General features: G+C 44.4%; 39 non-coding genes across 39 annotated transcripts in view; 26 read left to right on the top strand and 13 right to left on the bottom strand.

Annotated features, from left to right (window-relative positions):
* Positions 1-40: 40 nt before the first annotated feature.
* On the bottom strand, positions 41-113 carry TRNAM-CAU (transfer RNA methionine (anticodon CAU)). Its single transcript has one exon. It is a non-coding gene; the product is annotated as a tRNA-Met (tRNA).
* Positions 114-1,325: 1,212 nt separating this feature from the next.
* Positions 1,326-1,397, top strand: TRNAA-CGC (transfer RNA alanine (anticodon CGC)). The gene has a single exon. It is a non-coding gene; the product is annotated as a tRNA-Ala (tRNA).
* A 199-nt stretch (positions 1,398-1,596) lies between these two features.
* Positions 1,597-1,669, bottom strand: TRNAM-CAU (transfer RNA methionine (anticodon CAU)). Its single transcript has one exon. It is a non-coding gene; the product is annotated as a tRNA-Met (tRNA).
* Positions 1,670-2,666: 997 nt separating this feature from the next.
* Positions 2,667-2,752, top strand: TRNAY-GUA (transfer RNA tyrosine (anticodon GUA)). The gene is given in 2 exon segments: positions 2,667-2,703; positions 2,717-2,752. It is a non-coding gene; the product is annotated as a tRNA-Tyr (tRNA).
* Positions 2,753-2,881: 129 nt separating this feature from the next.
* On the top strand, positions 2,882-2,953 carry TRNAA-CGC (transfer RNA alanine (anticodon CGC)). The gene has a single exon. It is a non-coding gene; the product is annotated as a tRNA-Ala (tRNA).
* Positions 2,954-3,152: 199 nt separating this feature from the next.
* TRNAM-CAU (transfer RNA methionine (anticodon CAU)) lies at positions 3,153-3,225 on the bottom strand. Its single transcript has one exon. It is a non-coding gene; the product is annotated as a tRNA-Met (tRNA).
* Positions 3,226-4,437: 1,212 nt separating this feature from the next.
* Positions 4,438-4,509, top strand: TRNAA-CGC (transfer RNA alanine (anticodon CGC)). Its single transcript has one exon. It is a non-coding gene; the product is annotated as a tRNA-Ala (tRNA).
* A 199-nt stretch (positions 4,510-4,708) lies between these two features.
* Positions 4,709-4,781, bottom strand: TRNAM-CAU (transfer RNA methionine (anticodon CAU)). The gene has a single exon. It is a non-coding gene; the product is annotated as a tRNA-Met (tRNA).
* Positions 4,782-5,778: 997 nt separating this feature from the next.
* On the top strand, positions 5,779-5,864 carry TRNAY-GUA (transfer RNA tyrosine (anticodon GUA)). The gene is given in 2 exon segments: positions 5,779-5,815; positions 5,829-5,864. It is a non-coding gene; the product is annotated as a tRNA-Tyr (tRNA).
* A 129-nt stretch (positions 5,865-5,993) lies between these two features.
* On the top strand, positions 5,994-6,065 carry TRNAA-CGC (transfer RNA alanine (anticodon CGC)). Its single transcript has one exon. It is a non-coding gene; the product is annotated as a tRNA-Ala (tRNA).
* Positions 6,066-6,264: 199 nt separating this feature from the next.
* On the bottom strand, positions 6,265-6,337 carry TRNAM-CAU (transfer RNA methionine (anticodon CAU)). Its single transcript has one exon. It is a non-coding gene; the product is annotated as a tRNA-Met (tRNA).
* A 997-nt stretch (positions 6,338-7,334) lies between these two features.
* On the top strand, positions 7,335-7,420 carry TRNAY-GUA (transfer RNA tyrosine (anticodon GUA)). The gene is given in 2 exon segments: positions 7,335-7,371; positions 7,385-7,420. It is a non-coding gene; the product is annotated as a tRNA-Tyr (tRNA).
* Positions 7,421-7,549: 129 nt separating this feature from the next.
* TRNAA-CGC (transfer RNA alanine (anticodon CGC)) lies at positions 7,550-7,621 on the top strand. The gene has a single exon. It is a non-coding gene; the product is annotated as a tRNA-Ala (tRNA).
* Positions 7,622-7,820: 199 nt separating this feature from the next.
* Positions 7,821-7,893, bottom strand: TRNAM-CAU (transfer RNA methionine (anticodon CAU)). The gene has a single exon. It is a non-coding gene; the product is annotated as a tRNA-Met (tRNA).
* A 997-nt stretch (positions 7,894-8,890) lies between these two features.
* On the top strand, positions 8,891-8,976 carry TRNAY-GUA (transfer RNA tyrosine (anticodon GUA)). Its single transcript is given in 2 exon segments — positions 8,891-8,927; positions 8,941-8,976. It is a non-coding gene; the product is annotated as a tRNA-Tyr (tRNA).
* A 129-nt stretch (positions 8,977-9,105) lies between these two features.
* Positions 9,106-9,177, top strand: TRNAA-CGC (transfer RNA alanine (anticodon CGC)). Its single transcript has one exon. It is a non-coding gene; the product is annotated as a tRNA-Ala (tRNA).
* A 199-nt stretch (positions 9,178-9,376) lies between these two features.
* Positions 9,377-9,449, bottom strand: TRNAM-CAU (transfer RNA methionine (anticodon CAU)). Its single transcript has one exon. It is a non-coding gene; the product is annotated as a tRNA-Met (tRNA).
* A 996-nt stretch (positions 9,450-10,445) lies between these two features.
* TRNAY-GUA (transfer RNA tyrosine (anticodon GUA)) lies at positions 10,446-10,531 on the top strand. The gene is given in 2 exon segments: positions 10,446-10,482; positions 10,496-10,531. It is a non-coding gene; the product is annotated as a tRNA-Tyr (tRNA).
* Positions 10,532-10,660: 129 nt separating this feature from the next.
* TRNAA-CGC (transfer RNA alanine (anticodon CGC)) lies at positions 10,661-10,732 on the top strand. The gene has a single exon. It is a non-coding gene; the product is annotated as a tRNA-Ala (tRNA).
* A 1,269-nt stretch (positions 10,733-12,001) lies between these two features.
* Positions 12,002-12,087, top strand: TRNAY-GUA (transfer RNA tyrosine (anticodon GUA)). The gene is given in 2 exon segments: positions 12,002-12,038; positions 12,052-12,087. It is a non-coding gene; the product is annotated as a tRNA-Tyr (tRNA).
* A 129-nt stretch (positions 12,088-12,216) lies between these two features.
* Positions 12,217-12,288, top strand: TRNAA-CGC (transfer RNA alanine (anticodon CGC)). The gene has a single exon. It is a non-coding gene; the product is annotated as a tRNA-Ala (tRNA).
* Positions 12,289-12,487: 199 nt separating this feature from the next.
* TRNAM-CAU (transfer RNA methionine (anticodon CAU)) lies at positions 12,488-12,560 on the bottom strand. The gene has a single exon. It is a non-coding gene; the product is annotated as a tRNA-Met (tRNA).
* A 997-nt stretch (positions 12,561-13,557) lies between these two features.
* On the top strand, positions 13,558-13,643 carry TRNAY-GUA (transfer RNA tyrosine (anticodon GUA)). The gene is given in 2 exon segments: positions 13,558-13,594; positions 13,608-13,643. It is a non-coding gene; the product is annotated as a tRNA-Tyr (tRNA).
* Positions 13,644-13,772: 129 nt separating this feature from the next.
* On the top strand, positions 13,773-13,844 carry TRNAA-CGC (transfer RNA alanine (anticodon CGC)). Its single transcript has one exon. It is a non-coding gene; the product is annotated as a tRNA-Ala (tRNA).
* Positions 13,845-14,043: 199 nt separating this feature from the next.
* Positions 14,044-14,116, bottom strand: TRNAM-CAU (transfer RNA methionine (anticodon CAU)). Its single transcript has one exon. It is a non-coding gene; the product is annotated as a tRNA-Met (tRNA).
* Positions 14,117-15,112: 996 nt separating this feature from the next.
* On the top strand, positions 15,113-15,198 carry TRNAY-GUA (transfer RNA tyrosine (anticodon GUA)). Its single transcript is given in 2 exon segments — positions 15,113-15,149; positions 15,163-15,198. It is a non-coding gene; the product is annotated as a tRNA-Tyr (tRNA).
* Positions 15,199-15,327: 129 nt separating this feature from the next.
* On the top strand, positions 15,328-15,399 carry TRNAA-CGC (transfer RNA alanine (anticodon CGC)). The gene has a single exon. It is a non-coding gene; the product is annotated as a tRNA-Ala (tRNA).
* Positions 15,400-16,668: 1,269 nt separating this feature from the next.
* Positions 16,669-16,754, top strand: TRNAY-GUA (transfer RNA tyrosine (anticodon GUA)). The gene is given in 2 exon segments: positions 16,669-16,705; positions 16,719-16,754. It is a non-coding gene; the product is annotated as a tRNA-Tyr (tRNA).
* Positions 16,755-16,883: 129 nt separating this feature from the next.
* On the top strand, positions 16,884-16,955 carry TRNAA-CGC (transfer RNA alanine (anticodon CGC)). The gene has a single exon. It is a non-coding gene; the product is annotated as a tRNA-Ala (tRNA).
* A 199-nt stretch (positions 16,956-17,154) lies between these two features.
* Positions 17,155-17,227, bottom strand: TRNAM-CAU (transfer RNA methionine (anticodon CAU)). The gene has a single exon. It is a non-coding gene; the product is annotated as a tRNA-Met (tRNA).
* Positions 17,228-18,224: 997 nt separating this feature from the next.
* On the top strand, positions 18,225-18,310 carry TRNAY-GUA (transfer RNA tyrosine (anticodon GUA)). The gene is given in 2 exon segments: positions 18,225-18,261; positions 18,275-18,310. It is a non-coding gene; the product is annotated as a tRNA-Tyr (tRNA).
* Positions 18,311-18,439: 129 nt separating this feature from the next.
* On the top strand, positions 18,440-18,511 carry TRNAA-CGC (transfer RNA alanine (anticodon CGC)). The gene has a single exon. It is a non-coding gene; the product is annotated as a tRNA-Ala (tRNA).
* A 199-nt stretch (positions 18,512-18,710) lies between these two features.
* On the bottom strand, positions 18,711-18,783 carry TRNAM-CAU (transfer RNA methionine (anticodon CAU)). Its single transcript has one exon. It is a non-coding gene; the product is annotated as a tRNA-Met (tRNA).
* Positions 18,784-19,779: 996 nt separating this feature from the next.
* On the top strand, positions 19,780-19,865 carry TRNAY-GUA (transfer RNA tyrosine (anticodon GUA)). The gene is given in 2 exon segments: positions 19,780-19,816; positions 19,830-19,865. It is a non-coding gene; the product is annotated as a tRNA-Tyr (tRNA).
* Positions 19,866-19,994: 129 nt separating this feature from the next.
* On the top strand, positions 19,995-20,066 carry TRNAA-CGC (transfer RNA alanine (anticodon CGC)). Its single transcript has one exon. It is a non-coding gene; the product is annotated as a tRNA-Ala (tRNA).
* A 1,269-nt stretch (positions 20,067-21,335) lies between these two features.
* Positions 21,336-21,421, top strand: TRNAY-GUA (transfer RNA tyrosine (anticodon GUA)). Its single transcript is given in 2 exon segments — positions 21,336-21,372; positions 21,386-21,421. It is a non-coding gene; the product is annotated as a tRNA-Tyr (tRNA).
* Positions 21,422-21,821: 400 nt separating this feature from the next.
* Positions 21,822-21,894, bottom strand: TRNAM-CAU (transfer RNA methionine (anticodon CAU)). The gene has a single exon. It is a non-coding gene; the product is annotated as a tRNA-Met (tRNA).
* A 997-nt stretch (positions 21,895-22,891) lies between these two features.
* TRNAY-GUA (transfer RNA tyrosine (anticodon GUA)) lies at positions 22,892-22,977 on the top strand. The gene is given in 2 exon segments: positions 22,892-22,928; positions 22,942-22,977. It is a non-coding gene; the product is annotated as a tRNA-Tyr (tRNA).
* A 400-nt stretch (positions 22,978-23,377) lies between these two features.
* Positions 23,378-23,389, bottom strand: part of TRNAM-CAU (transfer RNA methionine (anticodon CAU)) — a 73-nt gene continuing 61 nt past the window's right edge. The window contains exon 1 of the tRNA in view: positions 23,378-23,389. This exon is cut by the window's right edge and continues 61 nt beyond it. This is a non-coding gene — a tRNA (tRNA-Met).

Below are 23,389 nucleotides of genomic sequence, written 5' to 3'. Positions count from 1 at the left end.
GAAAATCGGAGAATTTTGCATTCCAAAAGAAGGAAATAAATGCCCTCTCTGAGGATCGAACTCAGGACCTTCAGATTATGAGACTGACGCGCTGCCTACTGCGCTAAGAAGGCTGTATATAGGCATCTGTACATAAGACCATGAAGATCATCCAGGTACAAGGCTGAAGGATTTTCCTGACTGACATTGTATACTGCAGAGTCAAATGGGGTGATGTGGCCGTCGGTTCAATGCAGGGTTTCCAATCATACAGTCAAACCTTGCAGAAGTGGGGATGTAGCTCAGTGGTAGAGCGCATGCTTTGCATGTATGAGGCCCCGGGTTCAATCCCCGGCATCTCCAGACTTTTGCCATGCTTACCTTGGATTTTGGGCGGAAAGCTAGGCTGGCATCATGATGAAGGAAGAGATATGTCCTCCAACCGGGATGAGGACCCCGCTTAATCTGTCAGACGTTTGCCTTGAAAAATCCCATGAAATGGGGCTATCTCATTTTTGATGATTATAGATCAAAAGAATCCTACTTGTTGAAGACATCAAAGTGATGATTCATCTTGACAACCATAATGCTTTGATGATAGAAATCTGTCGCATCTCTCTTGATCATTGGTAAGGGTTCTTCTTCTAAACCAGAGACTCTTTACAGTAGCTTTTAGAAAAACGGAATATTTTGTTTATCTCAATCACCTTCAATCTACAGATTTTTCCGTTCTCTTTCCTTTTGAAAATGCATCCAAAATGCACGTTCTTGATGCTGGGTGCGTAGTAATGACTCCCATAACTTTCTGTCATTTCTTTCATGGTTCCGCGCAGCCATCCATTTGCCACCAATGCTGCCCAAGGTCTTTGTATCAAAGTTCCTTTCCTTTCTGTAAAATTGAAATTTGGAGCACCCCTGCTTATCCCCAAGCCAAGACAGAACATGAACTTTGGTCTGAAATCCTCCTTTGGGGTGATAAGACGTACCTTACAGTGTGCTCTAAGAACTGGTGACTTTGAGAGGGAGCTGCAGGTAATGTTCATGATTTTCATCGATCTGCTCCTGATCCCCACCCCCACAACCTTTCTTGAGCGAGAGATAATTACAGCGCTGAAAGATACTTCAGCCACTCCTTCGATAGCTCAGTTGGTAGAGCGGAGGACTGTAGCATAAAGTCAGACATCCTTAGGTTGCTGGTTCAAATCCGGCTCGAAGGATTTTTTGCTTCGATTTCCATATCTTTCACTTTTATTCAAACAATACCTTCCATTGATTATGATCGAGACTTTGCAGTCCCTGGGTTTCAGGGATTCCTTGCATCCATCAAACAGCTCGAGTGCAAAAGTGGGGATGTAGCTCAGTGGTAGAGCGCATGCTTCGCATGTATGAGGTCCCGGGTTCAATCCCCGGCATCTCCAGGAGCCTCTGTTCCTTATCTTGGCTTTTTTCCAGAAGGCTAGCCTGCCATCATGCAGAAAGAAGAAGTTTGTCATGCAGTTGGGGTGAGAGCCCCACTTAAATAGTCAGACATTTGCTTTGGAAAAATCTTTGAACTAGGCATAGTTTGCGCATTTCAAGAAAATCGGAGAATTTTGCATTCCAAAAGAAGGAAATAAATGCCCTCTCTGAGGATCGAACTCAGGACCTTCAGATTATGAGACTGACGCGCTGCCTACTGCGCTAAGAAGGCTGTATATAGGCATCTGTACATAAGACCATGAAGATCATCCAGGTACAAGGCTGAAGGATTTTCCTGACTGACATTGTATACTGCAGAGTCAAATGGGGTGATGTGGCCGTCGGTTCAATGCAGGGTTTCCAATCATACAGTCAAACCTTGCAGAAGTGGGGATGTAGCTCAGTGGTAGAGCGCATGCTTTGCATGTATGAGGCCCCGGGTTCAATCCCCGGCATCTCCAGACTTTTGCCATGCTTACCTTGGATTTTGGGCGGAAAGCTAGGCTGGCATCATGATGAAGGAAGAGATATGTCCTCCAACCGGGATGAGGACCCCGCTTAATCTGTCAGACGTTTGCCTTGAAAAATCCCATGAAATGGGGCTATCTCATTTTTGATGATTATAGATCAAAAGAATCCTACTTGTTGAAGACATCAAAGTGATGATTCATCTTGACAACCATAATGCTTTGATGATAGAAATCTGTCGCATCTCTCTTGATCATTGGTAAGGGTTCTTCTTCTAAACCAGAGACTCTTTACAGTAGCTTTTAGAAAAACGGAATATTTTGTTTATCTCAATCACCTTCAATCTACAGATTTTTCCGTTCTCTTTCCTTTTGAAAATGCATCCAAAATGCACGTTCTTGATGCTGGGTGCGTAGTAATGACTCCCATAACTTTCTGTCATTTCTTTCATGGTTCCGCGCAGCCATCCATTTGCCACCAATGCTGCCCAAGGTCTTTGTATCAAAGTTCCTTTCCTTTCTGTAAAATTGAAATTTGGAGCACCCCTGCTTATCCCCAAGCCAAGACAGAACATGAACTTTGGTCTGAAATCCTCCTTTGGGGTGATAAGACGTACCTTACAGTGTGCTCTAAGAACTGGTGACTTTGAGAGGGAGCTGCAGGTAATGTTCATGATTTTCATCGATCTGCTCCTGATCCCCACCCCCACAACCTTTCTTGAGCGAGAGATAATTACAGCGCTGAAAGATACTTCAGCCACTCCTTCGATAGCTCAGTTGGTAGAGCGGAGGACTGTAGCATAAAGTCAGACATCCTTAGGTCGCTGGTTCAAATCCGGCTCGAAGGATTTTTTGCTTCGATTTCCATATCTTTCACTTTTATTCAAACAATACCTTCCATTGATTATGATCGAGACTTTGCAGTCCCTGGGTTTCAGGGATTCCTTGCATCCATCAAACAGCTCGAGTGCAAAAGTGGGGATGTAGCTCAGTGGTAGAGCGCATGCTTCGCATGTATGAGGTCCCGGGTTCAATCCCCGGCATCTCCAGGAGCCTCTGTTCCTTATCTTGGCTTTTTTCCAGAAGGCTAGCCTGCCATCATGCAGAAAGAAGAAGTTTGTCATGCAGTTGGGGTGAGAGCCCCACTTAAATAGTCAGACATTTGCTTTGGAAAAATCTTTGAACTAGGCATAGTTTGCGCATTTCAAGAAAATCGGAGAATTTTGCATTCCAAAAGAAGGAAATAAATGCCCTCTCTGAGGATCGAACTCAGGACCTTCAGATTATGAGACTGACGCGCTGCCTACTGCGCTAAGAAGGCTGTATATAGGCATCTGTACATAAGACCATGAAGATCATCCAGGTACAAGGCTGAAGGATTTTCCTGACTGACATTGTATACTGCAGAGTCGAATGGGGTGATGTGGCCGTCGGTTCAATGCAGGGTTTCCAATCATACAGTCAAACCTTGCAGAAGTGGGGATGTAGCTCAGTGGTAGAGCGCATGCTTTGCATGTATGAGGCCCCGGGTTCAATCCCCGGCATCTCCAGACTTTTGCCATGCTTACCTTGGATTTTGGGCCGAAAGCTAGGCTGGCATCATGATGAAGGAAGAGATATGTCCTCCAACCGGGATGAGGACCCCGCTTAATCTGTCAGACGTTTGCCTTGAAAAATCCCATGAAATGGGGCTATCTCATTTTTGATGATTATAGATCAAAAGAATCCTACTTGTTGAAGACATCAAAGTGATGATTCATCTTGACAACCATAATGCTTTGATGATAGAAATCTGTCGCATCTCTCTTGATCATTGGTAAGGGTTCTTCTTCTAAACCAGAGACTCTTTACAGTAGCTTTTAGAAAAACGGAATATTTTGTTTATCTCAATCACCTTCAATCTACAGATTTTTCCGTTCTCTTTCCTTTTGAAAATGCATCCAAAATGCACGTTCTTGATGCTGGGTGCGTAGTAATGACTCCCATAACTTTCTGTCATTTCTTTCATGGTTCCGCGCAGCCATCCATTTGCCACCAATGCTGCCCAAGGTCTTTGTATCAAAGTTCCTTTCCTTTCTGTAAAATTGAAATTTGGAGCACCCCTGCTTATCCCCAAGCCAAGACAGAACATGAACTTTGGTCTGAAATCCTCCTTTGGGGTGATAAGACGTACCTTACAGTGTGCTCTAAGAACTGGTGACTTTGAGAGGGAGCTGCAGGTAATGTTCATGATTTTCATCGATCTGCTCCTGATCCCCACCCCCACAACCTTTCTTGAGCGAGAGATAATTACAGCGCTGAAAGATACTTCAGCCACTCCTTCGATAGCTCAGTTGGTAGAGCGGAGGACTGTAGCATAAAGTCAGACATCCTTAGGTTGCTGGTTCAAATCCGGCTCGAAGGATTTTTTGCTTCGATTTCCATATCTTTCACTTTTATTCAAACAATACCTTCCATTGATTATGATCGAGACTTTGCAGTCCCTGGGTTTCAGGGATTCCTTGCATCCATCAAACAGCTCGAGTGCAAAAGTGGGGATGTAGCTCAGTGGTAGAGCGCATGCTTCGCATGTATGAGGTCCCGGGTTCAATCCCCGGCATCTCCAGGAGCCTCTGTTCCTTATCTTGGCTTTTTTCCAGAAGGCTAGCCTGCCATCATGCAGAAAGAAGAAGTTTGTCATGCAGTTGGGGTGAGAGCCCCACTTAAATAGTCAGACATTTGCTTTGGAAAAATCTTTGAACTAGGCATAGTTTGCGCATTTCAAGAAAATCGGAGAATTTTGCATTCCAAAAGAAGGAAATAAATGCCCTCTCTGAGGATCGAACTCAGGACCTTCAGATTATGAGACTGACGCGCTGCCTACTGCGCTAAGAAGGCTGTATATAGGCATCTGTACATAAGACCATGAAGATCATCCAGGTACAAGGCTGAAGGATTTTCCTGACTGACATTGTATACTGCAGAGTCAAATGGGGTGATGTGGCCGTCGGTTCAATGCAGGGTTTCCAATCATACAGTCAAACCTTGCAGAAGTGGGGATGTAGCTCAGTGGTAGAGCGCATGCTTTGCATGTATGAGGCCCCGGGTTCAATCCCCGGCATCTCCAGACTTTTGCCATGCTTACCTTGGATTTTGGGCCGAAAGCTAGGCTGGCATCATGATGAAGGAAGAGATATGTCCTCCAACCGGGATGAGGACCCCGCTTAATCTGTCAGACGTTTGCCTTGAAAAATCCCATGAAATGGGGCTATCTCATTTTTGATGATTATAGATCAAAAGAATCCTACTTGTTGAAGACATCAAAGTGATGATTCATCTTGACAACCATAATGCTTTGATGATAGAAATCTGTCGCATCTCTCTTGATCATTGGTAAGGGTTCTTCTTCTAAACCAGAGACTCTTTACAGTAGCTTTTAGAAAAACGGAATATTTTGTTTATCTCAATCACCTTCAATCTACAGATTTTTCCGTTCTCTTTCCTTTTGAAAATGCATCCAAAATGCACTTTCTTGATGCTGGGTGCGTAGTAATGACTCCCATAACTTTCTGTCATTTCTTTCATGGTTCCGCGCAGCCATCCATTTGCCACCAATGCTGCCCAAGGTCTTTGTATCAAAGTTCCTTTCCTTTCTGTAAAATTGAAATTTGGAGCACCCCTGCTTATCCCCAAGCCAAGACAGAACATGAACTTTGGTCTGAAATCCTCCTTTGGGGTGATAAGACGTACCTTACAGTGTGCTCTAAGAACTGGTGACTTTGAGAGGGAGCTGCAGGTAATGTTCATGATTTTCATCGATCTGCTCCTGATCCCCACCCCCACAACCTTTCTTGAGCGAGAGATAATTACAGCGCTGAAAGATACTTCAGCCACTCCTTCGATAGCTCAGTTGGTAGAGCGGAGGACTGTAGCATAAAGTCAGACATCCTTAGGTCGCTGGTTCAAATCCGGCTCGAAGGATTTTTTGCTTCGATTTCCATATCTTTCACTTTTATTCAAACAATACCTTCCATTGATTATGATCGAGACTTTGCAGTCCCTGGGTTTCAGGGATTCCTTGCATCCATCAAACAGCTCGAGTGCAAAAGTGGGGATGTAGCTCAGTGGTAGAGCGCATGCTTCGCATGTATGAGGTCCCGGGTTCAATCCCCGGCATCTCCAGGAGCCTCTGTTCCTTATCTTGGCTTTTTTCCAGAAGGCTAGCCTGCCATCATGCAGAAAGAAGAAGTTTGTCATGCAGTTGGGGTGAGAGCCCCACTTAAATAGTCAGACATTTGCTTTGGAAATATCTTTGAACTAGGCATAGTTTGCGCATTTCAAGAAAATCGGAGAATTTTGCATTCCAAAAGAAGGAAATAAATGCCCTCTCTGAGGATCGAACTCAGGACCTTCAGATTATGAGACTGACGCGCTGCCTACTGCGCTAAGAAGGCTGTATATAGGCATCTGTACATAAGACCATGAAGATCATCCAGGTACAAGGCTGAAGGATTTTCCTGACTGACATTGTATACTGCAGAGTCGAATGGGGTGATGTGGCCGTCGGTTCAATGCAGGGTTTCCAATCATACAGTCAAACCTTGCAGAAGTGGGGATGTAGCTCAGTGGTAGAGCGCATGCTTTGCATGTATGAGGCCCCGGGTTCAATCCCCGGCATCTCCAGACTTTTGCCATGCTTACCTTGGATTTTGGGCCGAAAGCTAGGCTGGCATCATGATGAAGGAAGAGATATGTCCTCCAACCGGGATGAGGACCCCGCTTAATCTGTCAGACGTTTGCCTTGAAAAATCCCATGAAATGGGGCTATCTCATTTTTGATGATTATAGATCAAAAGAATCCTACTTGTTGAAGACATCAAAGTGATGATTCATCTTGACAACCATAATGCTTTGATGATAGAAATCTGTCGCATCTCTCTTGATCATTGGTAAGGGTTCTTCTTCTAAACCAGAGACTCTTTACAGTAGCTTTTAGAAAAACGGAATATTTTGTTTATCTCAATCACCTTCAATCTACAGATTTTTCCGTTCTCTTTCCTTTTGAAAATGCATCCAAAATGCACTTTCTTGATGCTGGGTGCGTAGTAATGACTCCCATAACTTTCTGTCATTTCTTTCATGGTTCCGCGCAGCCATCCATTTGCCACCAATGCTGCCCAAGGTCTTTGTATCAAAGTTCCTTTCCTTTCTGTAAAATTGAAATTTGGAGCACCCCTGCTTATCCCCAAGCCAAGACAGAACATGAACTTTGGTCTGAAATCCTCCTTTGGGGTGATAAGATGTACCTTACAGTGTGCTCTAAGAACTGGTGACTTTGAGAGGGAGCTGCAGGTAATGTTCATGATTTTCATCGATCTGCTCCTGATCCCCACCCCCACAACCTTTCTTGAGCGAGAGATAATTACAGCGCTGAAAGATACTTCAGCCACTCCTTCGATAGCTCAGTTGGTAGAGCGGAGGACTGTAGCATAAAGTCAGACATCCTTAGGTCGCTGGTTCAAATCCGGCTCGAAGGATTTTTTGCTTCGATTTCCATATATTTCACTTTTATTCAAACAATACCTTCCATTGATTATGATCGAGACTTTGCAGTCCCTGGGTTTCAGGGATTCCTTGCATCCATCAAACAGCTCGAGGGCAAAAGTGGGGATGTAGCTCAGTGGTAGAGCGCATGCTTCGCATGTATGAGGTCCCGGGTTCAATCCCCGGCATCTCCAGGAGCCTCTGTTCCTTATCTTGGCTTTTTTCCAGAAGGCTAGCCTGCCATCATGCAGAAAGAAGAAGTTTGTCATGCAGTTGGGGTGAGAGCCCCACTTAAATAGTCAGACATTTGCTTTGGAAAAATCTTTGAACTAGGCATAGTTTGCGCATTTCAAGAAAATCGGAGAATTTTGCATTCCAAAAGAAGGAAATAAATGCCCTCTCTGAGGATCGAACTCAGGACCTTCAGATTATGAGACTGACGCGCTGCCTACTGCGCTAAGAAGGCTGTATATAGGCATCTGTACATAAGACCATGAAGATCATCCAGGTACAAGGCTGAAGGATTTTCCTGACTGACATTGTATACTGCAGAGTCAAATGGGGTGATGTGGCCGTCGGTTCAATGCAGGGTTTCCAATCATACAGTCAAACCTTGCAGAAGTGGGGATGTAGCTCAGTGGTAGAGCGCATGCTTTGCATGTATGAGGCCCCGGGTTCAATCCCCGGCATCTCCAGACTTTTGCCATGCTTACCTTGGATTTTGGGCCGAAAGCTAGGCTGGCATCATGATGAAGGAAGAGATATGTCCTCCAACCGGGATGAGGACCCCGCTTAATCTGTCAGACGTTTGCCTTGAAAAATCCCATGAAATGGGGCTATCTCATTTTTGATGATTATAGATCAAAAGAATCCTACTTGTTGAAGACATCAAAGTGATGATTCATCTTGACAACCATAATGCTTTGATGATAGAAATCTGTCGCATCTCTCTTGATCATTGGTAAGGGTTCTTCTTCTAAACCAGAGACTCTTTACAGTAGCTTTTAGAAAAACGGAATATTTTGTTTATCTCAATCACCTTCAATCTACAGATTTTTCCGTTCTCTTTCCTTTTGAAAATGCATCCAAAATGCACTTTCTTGATGCTGGGTGCGTAGTAATGACTCCCATAACTTTCTGTCATTTCTTTCATGGTTCCGCGCAGCCATCCATTTGCCACCAATGCTGCCCAAGGTCTTTGTATCAAAGTTCCTTTCCTTTCTGTAAAATTGAAATTTGGAGCACCCCTGCTTATCCCCAAGCCAAGACAGAACATGAACTTTGGTCTGAAATCCTCCTTTGGGGTGATAAGATGTACCTTACAGTGTGCTCTAAGAACTGGTGACTTTGAGAGGGAGCTGCAGGTAATGTTCATGATTTTCATCGATCTGCTCCTGATCCCCACCCCCACAACCTTTCTTGAGCGAGAGATAATTACAGCGCTGAAAGATACTTCAGCCACTCCTTCGATAGCTCAGTTGGTAGAGCGGAGGACTGTAGCATAAAGTCAGACATCCTTAGGTCGCTGGTTCAAATCCGGCTCGAAGGATTTTTTGCTTCGATTTCCATATATTTCACTTTTATTCAAACAATACCTTCCATTGATTATGATCGAGACTTTGCAGTCCCTGGGTTTCAGGGATTCCTTGCATCCATCAAACAGCTCGAGGGCAAAAGTGGGGATGTAGCTCAGTGGTAGAGCGCATGCTTCGCATGTATGAGGTCCCGGGTTCAATCCCCGGCATCTCCAGGAGCCTCTGTTCCTTATCTTGGCTTTTTTCCAGAAGGCTAGCCTGCCATCATGCAGAAAGAAGAAGTTTGTCATGCAGTTGGGGTGAGAGCCCCACTTAAATAGTCAGACATTTGCTTTGGAAAAATCTTTGAACTAGGCATAGTTTGCGCATTTCAAGAAAATCGGAGAATTTTGCATTCCAAAAGAAGGAAATAAATGCCCTCTCTGAGGATCGAACTCAGGACCTTCAGATTATGAGACTGACGCGCTGCCTACTGCGCTAAGAAGGCTGTATATAGGCATCTGTACATAAGACCATGAAGATCATCCAGGTACAAGGCTGAAGGATTTTCCTGACTGACATTGTATACTGCAGAGTCAAATGGGGTGATGTGGCCGTCGGTTCAATGCAGGGTTTCCAATCATACAGTCAAACCTTGCAGAAGTGGGGATGTAGCTCAGTGGTAGAGCGCATGCTTTGCATGTATGAGGCCCCGGGTTCAATCCCCGGCATCTCCAGACTTTTGCCATGCTTACCTTGGATTTTGGGCCGAAAGCTAGGCTGGCATCATGATGAAGGAAGAGATATGTCCTCCAACCGGGATGAGGACCCCGCTTAATCTGTCAGACGTTTGCCTTGAAAAATCCCATGAAATGGGGCTATCTCATTTTTGATGATTATAGATCAAAAGAATCCTACTTGTTGAAGACATCAAAGTGATGATTCATCTTGACAACCATAATGCTTTGATGATAGAAATCTGTCGCATCTCTCTTGATCATTGGTAAGGGTTCTTCTTCTAAACCAGAGACTCTTTACAGTAGCTTTTAGAAAAACGGAATATTTTGTTTATCTCAATCACCTTCAATCTACAGATTTTTCCGTTCTCTTTCCTTTTGAAAACGCATCCAAAATGCACTTTCTTGATGCTGGGTGCGTAGTAATGACTCCCATAACTTTCTGTCATTTCTTTCATGGTTCCGCGCAGCCATCCATTTGCCACCAATGCTGCCCAAGGTCTTTGTATCAAAGTTCCTTTCCTTTCTGTAAAATTGAAATTTGGAGCACCCCTGCTTATCCCCAAGCCAAGACAGAACATGAACTTTGGTCTGAAATCCTCCTTTGGGGTGATAAGATGTACCTTACAGTGTGCTCTAAGAACTGGTGACTTTGAGAGGGAGCTGCAGGTAATGTTCATGATTTTCATCGATCTGCTCCTGATCCCACCCCCACAACCTTTCTTGAGCGAGAGATAATTACAGCGCTGAAAGATACTTCAGCCACTCCTTCGATAGCTCAGTTGGTAGAGCGGAGGACTGTAGCATAAAGTCAGACATCCTTAGGTCGCTGGTTCAAATCCGGCTCGAAGGATTTTTTGCTTCGATTTCCATATATTTCACTTTTATTCAAACAATACCTTCCATTGATTATGATCGAGACTTTGCAGTCCCTGGGTTTCAGGGATTCCTTGCATCCATCAAACAGCTCGAGGGCAAAAGTGGGGATGTAGCTCAGTGGTAGAGCGCATGCTTCGCATGTATGAGGTCCCGGGTTCAATCCCCGGCATCTCCAGGAGCCTCTGTTCCTTATCTTGGCTTTTTTCCAGAAGGCTAGCCTGCCATCATGCAGAAAGAAGAAGTTTGTCATGCAGTTGGGGTGAGAGCCCCACTTAAATAGTCAGACATTTGCTTTGGAAAAATCTTTGAACTAGGCATAGTTTGCGCATTTCAAGAAAATCGGAGAATTTTGCATTCCAAAAGAAGGAAATAAATGCCCTCTCTGAGGATCGAACTCAGGACCTTCAGATTATGAGACTGACGCGCTGCCTACTGCGCTAAGAAGACTGTATATAGGCATCTGTACATAAGACCATGAAGATCATCCAGGTACAAGGCTGAAGGATTTTCCTGACTGACATTGTATACTGCAGAGTCGAATGGGGTGATGTGGCCGTCGGTTCAATGCAGGGTTTCCAATCATACAGTCAAACCTTGCAGAAGTGGGGATGTAGCTCAGTGGTAGAGCGCATGCTTTGCATGTATGAGGCCCCGGGTTCAATCCCCGGCATCTCCAGACTTTTGCCATGCTTACCTTGGATTTTGGGCCGAAAGCTAGGCTGGCATCATGATGAAGGAAGAGATATGTCCTCCAACCGGGATGAGGACCCCGCTTAATCTGTCAGACGTTTGCCTTGAAAAATCCCATGAAATGGGGCTATCTCATTTTTGATGATTATAGATCAAAAGAATCCTACTTGTTGAAGACATCAAAGTGATGATTCATCTTGACAACCATAATGCTTTGATGATAGAAATCTGTCGCATCTCTCTTGATCATTGGTAAGGGTTCTTCTTCTAAACCAGAGACTCTTTACAGTAGCTTTTAGAAAAACGGAATATTTTGTTTATCTCAATCACCTTCAATCTACAGATTTTTCCGTTCTCTTTCCTTTTGAAAATGCATCCAAAATGCACGTTCTTGATGCTGGGTGCGTAGTAATGACTCCCATAACTTTCTGTCATTTCTTTCATGGTTCCGCGCAGCCATCCATTTGCCACCAATGCTGCCCAAGGTCTTTGTATCAAAGTTCCTTTCCTTTCTGTAAAATTGAAATTTGGAGCACCCCTGCTTATCCCCAAGCCAAGACAGAACATGAACTTTGGTCTGAAATCCTCCTTTGGGGTGATAAGACGTACCTTACAGTGTGCTCTAAGAACTGGTGACTTTGAGAGGGAGCTGCAGGTAATGTTCATGATTTTCATCGATCTGCTCCTGATCCCCACCCCCACAACCTTTCTTGAGCGAGAGATAATTACAGCGCTGAAAGATACTTCAGCCACTCCTTCGATAGCTCAGTTGGTAGAGCGGAGGACTGTAGCATAAAGTCAGACATCCTTAGGTCGCTGGTTCAAATCCGGCTCGAAGGATTTTTTGCTTCGATTTCCATATCTTTCACTTTTATTCAAACAATACCTTCCATTGATTATGATCGAGACTTTGCAGTCCCTGGGTTTCAGGGATTCCTTGCATCCATCAAACAGCTCGAGTGCAAAAGTGGGGATGTAGCTCAGTGGTAGAGCGCATGCTTCGCATGTATGAGGTCCCGGGTTCAATCCCCGGCATCTCCAGGAGCCTCTGTTCCTTATCTTGGCTTTTTTCCAGAAGGCTAGCCTGCCATCATGCAGAAAGAAGAAGTTTGTCATGCAGTTGGGGTGAGAGCCCCACTTAAATAGTCAGACATTTGCTTTGGAAATATCTTTGAACTAGGCATAGTTTGCGCATTTCAAGAAAATCGGAGAATTTTGCATTCCAAAAGAAGGAAATAAATGCCCTCTCTGAGGATCGAACTCAGGACCTTCAGATTATGAGACTGACGCGCTGCCTACTGCGCTAAGAAGGCTGTATATAGGCATCTGTACATAAGACCATGAAGATCATCCAGGTACAAGGCTGAAGGATTTTCCTGACTGACATTGTATACTGCAGAGTCGAATGGGGTGATGTGGCCGTCGGTTCAATGCAGGGTTTCCAATCATACAGTCAAACCTTGCAGAAGTGGGGATGTAGCTCAGTGGTAGAGCGCATGCTTTGCATGTATGAGGCCCCGGGTTCAATCCCCGGCATCTCCAGACTTTTGCCATGCTTACCTTGGATTTTGGGCCGACAGCTAGGCTGGCATCATGATGAAGGAAGAGATATGTCCTCCAACCGGGATGAGGACCCCGCTTAATCTGTCAGACGTTTGCCTTGAAAAATCCCATGAAATGGGGCTATCTCATTTTTGATGATTATAGATCAAAAGAATCCTACTTGTTGAAGACATCAAAGTGATGATTCATCTTGACAACCATAATGCTTTGATGATAGAAATCTGTCGCATCTCTCTTGATCATTGGTAAGGGTTCTTCTTCTAAACCAGAGACTCTTTACAGTAGCTTTTAGAAAAACGGAATATTTTGTTTATCTCAATCACCTTCAATCTACAGATTTTTCCGTTCTCTTTCCTTTTGAAAATGCATCCAAAATGCACTTTCTTGATGCTGGGTGCGTAGTAATGACTCCCATAACTTTCTGTCATTTCTTTCATGGTTCCGCGCAGCCATCCATTTGCCACCAATGCTGCCCAAGGTCTTTGTATCAAAGTTCCTTTCCTTTCTGTAAAATTGAAATTTGGAGCACCCCTGCTTATCCCCAAGCCAAGACAGAACATGAACTTTGGTCTGAAATCCTCCTTTGGGGTGATAAGATGTACCTTACAGTGTGCTCTAAGAACTGGTGACTTTGAGAGGGAGCTGCAGGTAATGTTCATGATTTTCATCGATCTGCTCCTGATCCCCACCCCCACAACCTTTCTTGAGCGAGAGATAATTACAGCGCTGAAAGATACTTCAGCCACTCCTTCGATAGCTCAGTTGGTAGAGCGGAGGACTGTAGCATAAAGTCAGACATCCTTAGGTCGCTGGTTCAAATCCGGCTCGAAGGATTTTTTGCTTCGATTTCCATATATTTCACTTTTATTCAAACAATACCTTCCATTGATTATGATCGAGACTTTGCAGTCCCTGGGTTTCAGGGATTCCTTGCATCCATCAAACAGCTCGAGGGCAAAAGTGGGGATGTAGCTCAGTGGTAGAGCGCATGCTTCGCATGTATGAGGTCCCGGGTTCAATCCCCGGCATCTCCAGGAGCCTCTGTTCCTTATCTTGGCTTTTTTCCAGAAGGCTAGCCTGCCATCATGCAGAAAGAAGAAGTTTGTCATGCAGTTGGGGTGAGAGCCCCACTTAAATAGTCAGACATTTGCTTTGGAAAAATCTTTGAACTAGGCATAGTTTGCGCATTTCAAGAAAATCGGAGAATTTTGCATTCCAAAAGAAGGAAATAAATGCCCTCTCTGAGGATCGAACTCAGGACCTTCAGATTATGAGACTGACGCGCTGCCTACTGCGCTAAGAAGGCTGTATATAGGCATCTGTACATAAGACCATGAAGATCATCCAGGTACAAGGCTGAAGGATTTTCCTGACTGACATTGTATACTGCAGAGTCAAATGGGGTGATGTGGCCGTCGGTTCAATGCAGGGTTTCCAATCATACAGTCAAACCTTGCAGAAGTGGGGATGTAGCTCAGTGGTAGAGCGCATGCTTTGCATGTATGAGGCCCCGGGTTCAATCCCCGGCATCTCCAGACTTTTGCCATGCTTACCTTGGATTTTGGGCCGAAAGCTAGGCTGGCATCATGATGAAGGAAGAGATATGTCCTCCAACCGGGATGAGGACCCCGCTTAATCTGTCAGACGTTTGCCTTGAAAAATCCCATGAAATGGGGCTATCTCATTTTTGATGATTATAGATCAAAAGAATCCTACTTGTTGAAGACATCAAAGTGATGATTCATCTTGACAACCATAATGCTTTGATGATAGAAATCTGTCGCATCTCTCTTGATCATTGGTAAGGGTTCTTCTTCTAAACCAGAGACTCTTTACAGTAGCTTTTAGAAAAACGGAATATTTTGTTTATCTCAATCACCTTCAATCTACAGATTTTTCCGTTCTCTTTCCTTTTGAAAACGCATCCAAAATGCACTTTCTTGATGCTGGGTGCGTAGTAATGACTCCCATAACTTTCTGTCATTTCTTTCATGGTTCCGCGCAGCCATCCATTTGCCACCAATGCTGCCCAAGGTCTTTGTATCAAAGTTCCTTTCCTTTCTGTAAAATTGAAATTTGGAGCACCCCTGCTTATCCCCAAGCCAAGACAGAACATGAACTTTGGTCTGAAATCCTCCTTTGGGGTGATAAGATGTACCTTACAGTGTGCTCTAAGAACTGGTGACTTTGAGAGGGAGCTGCAGGTAATGTTCATGATTTTCATCGATCTGCTCCTGATCCCACCCCCACAACCTTTCTTGAGCGAGAGATAATTACAGCGCTGAAAGATACTTCAGCCACTCCTTCGATAGCTCAGTTGGTAGAGCGGAGGACTGTAGCATAAAGTCAGACATCCTTAGGTCGCTGGTTCAAATCCGGCTCGAAGGATTTTTTGCTTCGATTTCCATATATTTCACTTTTATTCAAACAATACCTTCCATTGATTATGATCGAGACTTTGCAGTCCCTGGGTTTCAGGGATTCCTTGCATCCATCAAACAGCTCGAGGGCAAAAGTGGGGATGTAGCTCAGTGGTAGAGCGCATGCTTCGCATGTATGAGGTCCCGGGTTCAATCCCCGGCATCTCCAGGAGCCTCTGTTCCTTATCTTGGCTTTTTTCCAGAAGGCTAGCCTGCCATCATGCAGAAAGAAGAAGTTTGTCATGCAGTTGGGGTGAGAGCCCCACTTAAATAGTCAGACATTTGCTTTGGAAAAATCTTTGAACTAGGCATAGTTTGCGCATTTCAAGAAAATCGGAGAATTTTGCATTCCAAAAGAAGGAAATAAATGCCCTCTCTGAGGATCGAACTCAGGACCTTCAGATTATGAGACTGACGCGCTGCCTACTGCGCTAAGAAGACTGTATATAGGCATCTGTACATAAGACCATGAAGATCATCCAGGTACAAGGCTGAAGGATTTTCCTGACTGACATTGTATACTGCAGAGTCGAATGGGGTGATGTGGCCGTCGGTTCAATGCAGGGTTTCCAATCATACAGTCAAACCTTGCAGAAGTGGGGATGTAGCTCAGTGGTAGAGCGCATGCTTTGCATGTATGAGGCCCCGGGTTCAATCCCCGGCATCTCCAGACTTTTGCCATGCTTACCTTGGATTTTGGGCCGAAAGCTAGGCTGGCATCATGATGAAGGAAGAGATATGTCCTCCAACCGGGATGAGGACCCCGCTTAATCTGTCAGACGTTTGCCTTGAAAAATCCCATGAAATGGGGCTATCTCATTTTTGATGATTATAGATCAAAAGAATCCTACTTGTTGAAGACATCAAAGTGATGATTCATCTTGACAACCATAATGCTTTGATGATAGAAATCTGTCGCATCTCTCTTGATCATTGGTAAGGGTTCTTCTTCTAAACCAGAGACTCTTTACAGTAGCTTTTAGAAAAACGGAATATTTTGTTTATCTCAATCACCTTCAATCTACAGATTTTTCCGTTCTCTTTCCTTTTGAAAATGCATCCAAAATGCACTTTCTTGATGCTGGGTGCGTAGTAATGACTCCCATAACTTTCTGTCATTTCTTTCATGGTTCCGCGCAGCCATCCATTTGCCACCAATGCTGCCCAAGGTCTTTGTATCAAAGTTCCTTTCCTTTCTGTAAAATTGAAATTTGGAGCACCCCTGCTTATCCCCAAGCCAAGACAGAACATGAACTTTGGTCTGAAATCCTCCTTTGGGGTGATAAGACGTACCTTACAGTGTGCTCTAAGAACTGGTGACTTTGAGAGGGAGCTGCAGGTAATGTTCATGATTTTCATCGATCTGCTCCTGATCCCCACCCCCACAACCTTTCTTGAGCGAGAGATAATTACAGCGCTGAAAGATACTTCAGCCACTCCTTCGATAGCTCAGTTGGTAGAGCGGAGGACTGTAGCATAAAGTCAGACATCCTTAGGTCGCTGGTTCAAATCCGGCTCGAAGGATTTTTTGCTTCGATTTCCATATCTTTCACTTTTATTCACACAATACCTTCCATTGATTATGATCGAGACTTTGCAGTCCCTGGGTTTCAGGGATTCCTTGCATCCATCAAACAGCTCGAGTGCAAAAGTGGGGATGTAGCTCAGTGGTAGAGCGCATGCTTCGCATGTATGAGGTCCCGGGTTCAATCCCCGGCATCTCCAGGAGCCTCTGTTCCTTATCTTGGCTTTTTTCCAGAAGGCTAGCCTGCCATCATGCAGAAAGAAGAAGTTTGTCATGCAGTTGGGGTGAGAGCCCCACTTAAATAGTCAGACATTTGCTTTGGAAATATCTTTGAACTAGGCATAGTTTGCGCATTTCAAGAAAATCGGAGAATTTTGCATTCCAAAAGAAGGAAATAAATGCCCTCTCTGAGGATCGAACTCAGGACCTTCAGATTATGAGACTGACGCGCTGCCTACTGCGCTAAGAAGGCTGTATATAGGCATCTGTACATAAGACCATGAAGATCATCCAGGTACAAGGCTGAAGGATTTTCCTGACTGACATTGTATACTGCAGAGTCGAATGGGGTGATGTGGCCGTCGGTTCAATGCAGGGTTTCCAATCATACAGTCAAACCTTGCAGAAGTGGGGATGTAGCTCAGTGGTAGAGCGCATGCTTTGCATGTATGAGGCCCCGGGTTCAATCCCCGGCATCTCCAGACTTTTGCCATGCTTACCTTGGATTTTGGGCCGAAAGCTAGGCTGGCATCATGATGAAGGAAGAGATATGTCCTCCAACCGGGATGAGGACCCCGCTTAATCTGTCAGACGTTTGCCTTGAAAAATCCCATGAAATGGGGCTATCTCATTTTTGATGATTATAGATCAAAAGAATCCTACTTGTTGAAGACATCAAAGTGATGATTCATCTTGACAACCATAATGCTTTGATGATAGAAATCTGTCGCATCTCTCTTGATCATTGGTAAGGGTTCTTCTTCTAAACCAGAGACTCTTTACAGTAGCTTTTAGAAAAACGGAATATTTTGTTTATCTCAATCACCTTCAATCTACAGATTTTTCCGTTCTCTTTCCTTTTGAAAATGCATCCAAAATGCACTTTCTTGATGCTGGGTGCGTAGTAATGACTCCCATAACTTTCTGTCATTTCTTTCATGGTTCCGCGCAGCCATCCATTTGCCACCAATGCTGCCCAAGGTCTTTGTATCAAAGTTCCTTTCCTTTCTGTAAAATTGAAATTTGGAGCACCCCTGCTTATCCCCAAGCCAAGACAGAACATGAACTTTGGTCTGAAATCCTCCTTTGGGGTGATAAGATGTACCTTACAGTGTGCTCTAAGAACTGGTGACTTTGAGAGGGAGCTGCAGGTAATGTTCATGATTTTCATCGATCTGCTCCTGATCCCCACCCCCACAACCTTTCTTGAGCGAGAGATAATTACAGCGCTGAAAGATACTTCAGCCACTCCTTCGATAGCTCAGTTGGTAGAGCGGAGGACTGTAGCATAAAGTCAGACATCCTTAGGTCGCTGGTTCAAATCCGGCTCGAAGGATTTTTTGCTTCGATTTCCATATATTTCACTTTTATTCAAACAATACCTTCCATTGATTATGATCGAGACTTTGCAGTCCCTGGGTTTCAGGGATTCCTTGCATCCATCAAACAGCTCGAGGGCAAAAGTGGGGATGTAGCTCAGTGGTAGAGCGCATGCTTCGCATGTATGAGGTCCCGGGTTCAATCCCCGGCATCTCCAGGAGCCTCTGTTCCTTATCTTGGCTTTTTTCCAGAAGGCTAGCCTGCCATCATGCAGAAAGAAGAAGTTTGTCATGCAGTTGGGGTGAGAGCCCCACTTAAATAGTCAGACATTTGCTTTGGAAAAATCTTTGAACTAGGCATAGTTTGCGCATTTCAAGAAAATCGGAGAATTTTGCATTCCAAAAGAAGGAAATAAATGCCCTCTCTGAGGATCGAACTCAGGACCTTCAGATTATGAGACTGACGCGCTGCCTACTGCGCTAAGAAGGCTGTATATAGGCATCTGTACATAAGACCATGAAGATCATCCAGGTACAAGGCTGAAGGATTTTCCTGACTGACATTGTATACTGCAGAGTCAAATGGGGTGATGTGGCCGTCGGTTCAATGCAGGGTTTCCAATCATACAGTCAAACCTTGCAGAAGTGGGGATGTAGCTCAGTGGTAGAGCGCATGCTTTGCATGTATGAGGCCCCGGGTTCAATCCCCGGCATCTCCAGACTTTTGCCATGCTTACCTTGGATTTTGGGCCGAAAGCTAGGCTGGCATCATGATGAAGGAAGAGATATGTCCTCCAACCGGGATGAGGACCCCGCTTAATCTGTCAGACGTTTGCCTTGAAAAATCCCATGAAATGGGGCTATCTCATTTTTGATGATTATAGATCAAAAGAATCCTACTTGTTGAAGACATCAAAGTGATGATTCATCTTGACAACCATAATGCTTTGATGATAGAAATCTGTCGCATCTCTCTTGATCATTGGTAAGGGTTCTTCTTCTAAACCAGAGACTCTTTACAGTAGCTTTTAGAAAAACGGAATATTTTGTTTATCTCAATCACCTTCAATCTACAGATTTTTCCGTTCTCTTTCCTTTTGAAAACGCATCCAAAATGCACTTTCTTGATGCTGGGTGCGTAGTAATGACTCCCATAACTTTCTGTCATTTCTTTCATGGTTCCGCGCAGCCATCCATTTGCCACCAATGCTGCCCAAGGTCTTTGTATCAAAGTTCCTTTCCTTTCTGTAAAATTGAAATTTGGAGCACCCCTGCTTATCCCCAAGCCAAGACAGAACATGAACTTTGGTCTGAAATCCTCCTTTGGGGTGATAAGATGTACCTTACAGTGTGCTCTAAGAACTGGTGACTTTGAGAGGGAGCTGCAGGTAATGTTCATGATTTTCATCGATCTGCTCCTGATCCCACCCCCACAACCTTTCTTGAGCGAGAGATAATTACAGCGCTGAAAGATACTTCAGCCACTCCTTCGATAGCTCAGTTGGTAGAGCGGAGGACTGTAGCATAAAGTCAGACATCCTTAGGTCGCTGGTTCAAATCCGGCTCGAAGGATTTTTTGCTTCGATTTCCATATATTTCACTTTTATTCAAACAATACCTTCCATTGATTATGATCGAGACTTTGCAGTCCCTGGGTTTCAGGGATTCCTTGCATCCATCAAACAGCTCGAGGGCAAAAGTGGGGATGTAGCTCAGTGGTAGAGCGCATGCTTCGCATGTATGAGGTCCCGGGTTCAATCCCCGGCATCTCCAGGAGCCTCTGTTCCTTATCTTGGCTTTTTTCCAGAAGGCTAGCCTGCCATCATGCAGAAAGAAGAAGTTTGTCATGCAGTTGGGGTGAGAGCCCCACTTAAATAGTCAGACATTTGCTTTGGAAAAATCTTTGAACTAGGCATAGTTTGCGCATTTCAAGAAAATCGGAGAATTTTGCATTCCAAAAGAAGGAAATAAATGCCCTCTCTGAGGATCGAACTCAGGACCTTCAGATTATGAGACTGACGCGCTGCCTACTGCGCTAAGAAGACTGTATATAGGCATCTGTACATAAGACCATGAAGATCATCCAGGTACAAGGCTGAAGGATTTTCCTGACTGACATTGTATACTGCAGAGTCGAATGGGGTGATGTGGCCGTCGGTTCAATGCAGGGTTTCCAATCATACAGTCAAACCTTGCAGAAGTGGGGATGTAGCTCAGTGGTAGAGCGCATGCTTTGCATGTATGAGGCCCCGGGTTCAATCCCCGGCATCTCCAGACTTTTGCCATGCTTACCTTGGATTTTGGGCCGAAAGCTAGGCTGGCATCATGATGAAGGAAGAGATATGTCCTCCAACCGGGATGAGGACCCCGCTTAATCTGTCAGACGTTTGCCTTGAAAAATCCCATGAAATGGGGCTATCTCATTTTTGATGATTATAGATCAAAAGAATCCTACTTGTTGAAGACATCAAAGTGATGATTCATCTTGACAACCATAATGCTTTGATGATAGAAATCTGTCGCATCTCTCTTGATCATTGGTAAGGGTTCTTCTTCTAAACCAGAGACTCTTTACAGTAGCTTTTAGAAAAACGGAATATTTTGTTTATCTCAATCACCTTCAATCTACAGATTTTTCCGTTCTCTTTCCTTTTGAAAATGCATCCAAAATGCACGTTCTTGATGCTGGGTGCGTAGTAATGACTCCCATAACTTTCTGTCATTTCTTTCATGGTTCCGCGCAGCCATCCATTTGCCACCAATGCTGCCCAAGGTCTTTGTATCAAAGTTCCTTTCCTTTCTGTAAAATTGAAATTTGGAGCACCCCTGCTTATCCCCAAGCCAAGACAGAACATGAACTTTGGTCTGAAATCCTCCTTTGGGGTGATAAGACGTACCTTACAGTGTGCTCTAAGAACTGGTGACTTTGAGAGGGAGCTGCAGGTAATGTTCATGATTTTCATCGATCTGCTCCTGATCCCCACCCCCACAACCTTTCTTGAGCGAGAGATAATTACAGCGCTGAAAGATACTTCAGCCACTCCTTCGATAGCTCAGTTGGTAGAGCGGAGGACTGTAGCATAAAGTCAGACATCCTTAGGTCGCTGGTTCAAATCCGGCTCGAAGGATTTTTTGCTTCGATTTCCATATCTTTCACTTTTATTCAAACAATACCTTCCATTGATTATGATCGAGACTTTGCAGTCCCTGGGTTTCAGGGATTCCTTGCATCCATCAAACAGCTCGAGTGCAAAAGTGGGGATGTAGCTCAGTGGTAGAGCGCATGCTTTGCATGTATGAGGTCCCGGGTTCAATCCCCGGCATCTCCAGGAGCCTCTGTTCCTTATCTTGGCTTTTTTCCAGAAGGCTAGCCTGCCATCATGCAGAAAGAAGAAGTTTGTCATGCAGTTGGGGTGAGAGCCCCACTTAAATAGTCAGACATTTGCTTTGGAAAAATCTTTGAACTAGGCATAGTTTGCGCATTTCAAGAAAATCGGAGAATTTTGCATTCCAAAAGAAGGAAATAAATGCCCTCTCTGAGGATCGAACTCAGGACCTTCAGATTATGAGACTGACGCGCTGCCTACTGCGCTAAGAAGGCTGTATATAGGCATCTGTACATAAGACCATGAAGATCATCCAGGTACAAGGCTGAAGGATTTTCCTGACTGACATTGTATACTGCAGAGTCGAATGGGGTGATGTGGCCGTCGGTTCAATGCAGGGTTTCCAATCATACAGTCAAACCTTGCAGAAGTGGGGATGTAGCTCAGTGGTAGAGCGCATGCTTTGCATGTATGAGGCCCCGGGTTCAATCCCCGGCATCTCCAGACTTTTGCCATGCTTACCTTGGATTTTGGGCCGAAAGCTAGGCTGGCATCATGATGAAGGAAGAGATATGTCCTCCAACCGGGATGAGGACCCCGCTTAATCTGTCAGACGTTTGCCTTGAAAAATCCCATGAAATGGGGCTATCTCATTTTTGATGATTATAGATCAAAAGAATCCTACTTGTTGAAGACATCAAAGTGATGATTCATCTTGACAACCATAATGCTTTGATGATAGAAATCTGTCGCATCTCTCTTGATCATTGGTAAGGGTTCTTCTTCTAAACCAGAGACTCTTTACAGTAGCTTTTAGAAAAACGGAATATTTTGTTTATCTCAATCACCTTCAATCTACAGATTTTTCCGTTCTCTTTCCTTTTGAAAATGCATCCAAAATGCACGTTCTTGATGCTGGGTGCGTAGTAATGACTCCCATAACTTTCTGTCATTTCTTTCATGGTTCCGCGCAGCCATCCATTTGCCACCAATGCTGCCCAAGGTCTTTGTATCAAAGTTCCTTTCCTTTCTGTAAAATTGAAATTTGGAGCACCCCTGCTTATCCCCAAGCCAAGACAGAACATGAACTTTGGTCTGAAATCCTCCTTTGGGGTGATAAGACGTACCTTACAGTGTGCTCTAAGAACTGGTGACTTTGAGAGGGAGCTGCAGGTAATGTTCATGATTTTCATCGATCTGCTCCTGATCCCCACCCCCACAACCTTTCTTGAGCGAGAGATAATTACAGCGCTGAAAGATACTTCAGCCACTCCTTCGATAGCTCAGTTGGTAGAGCGGAGGACTGTAGCATAAAGTCAGACATCCTTAGGTCGCTGGTTCAAATCCGGCTCGAAGGATTTTTTGCTTCGATTTCCATATCTTTCACTTTTATTCAAACAATACCTTCCATTGATTATGATCGAGACTTTGCAGTCCCTGGGTTTCAGGGATTCCTTGCATCCATCAAACAGCTCGAGTGCAAAAGTGGGGATGTAGCTCAGTGGTAGAGCGCATGCTTTGCATGTATGAGGTCCCGGGTTCAATCCCCGGCATCTCCAGGAGCCTCTGTTCCTTATCTTGGCTTTTTTCCAGAAGGCTAGCCTGCCATCATGCAGAAAGAAGAAGTTTGTCATGCAGTTGGGGTGAGAGCCCCACTTAAATAGTCAGACATTTGCTTTGGAAAAATCTTTGAACTAGGCATAGTTTGCGCATTTCAAGAAAATCGGAGAATTTTGCATTCCAAAAGAAGGAAATAAATGCCCTCTCTGA

This window comes from Triturus cristatus, chromosome 4_1 (genome assembly GCF_964204655.1).
Source record: "Triturus cristatus chromosome 4_1, aTriCri1.1, whole genome shotgun sequence".
Classification (NCBI taxonomy): domain Eukaryota; kingdom Metazoa; phylum Chordata; class Amphibia; order Caudata; family Salamandridae; genus Triturus; species Triturus cristatus.
The sequence above is the reverse complement of the archived record's forward strand: the minus strand, read 5'-3'. Positions and strand labels throughout refer to the sequence as shown.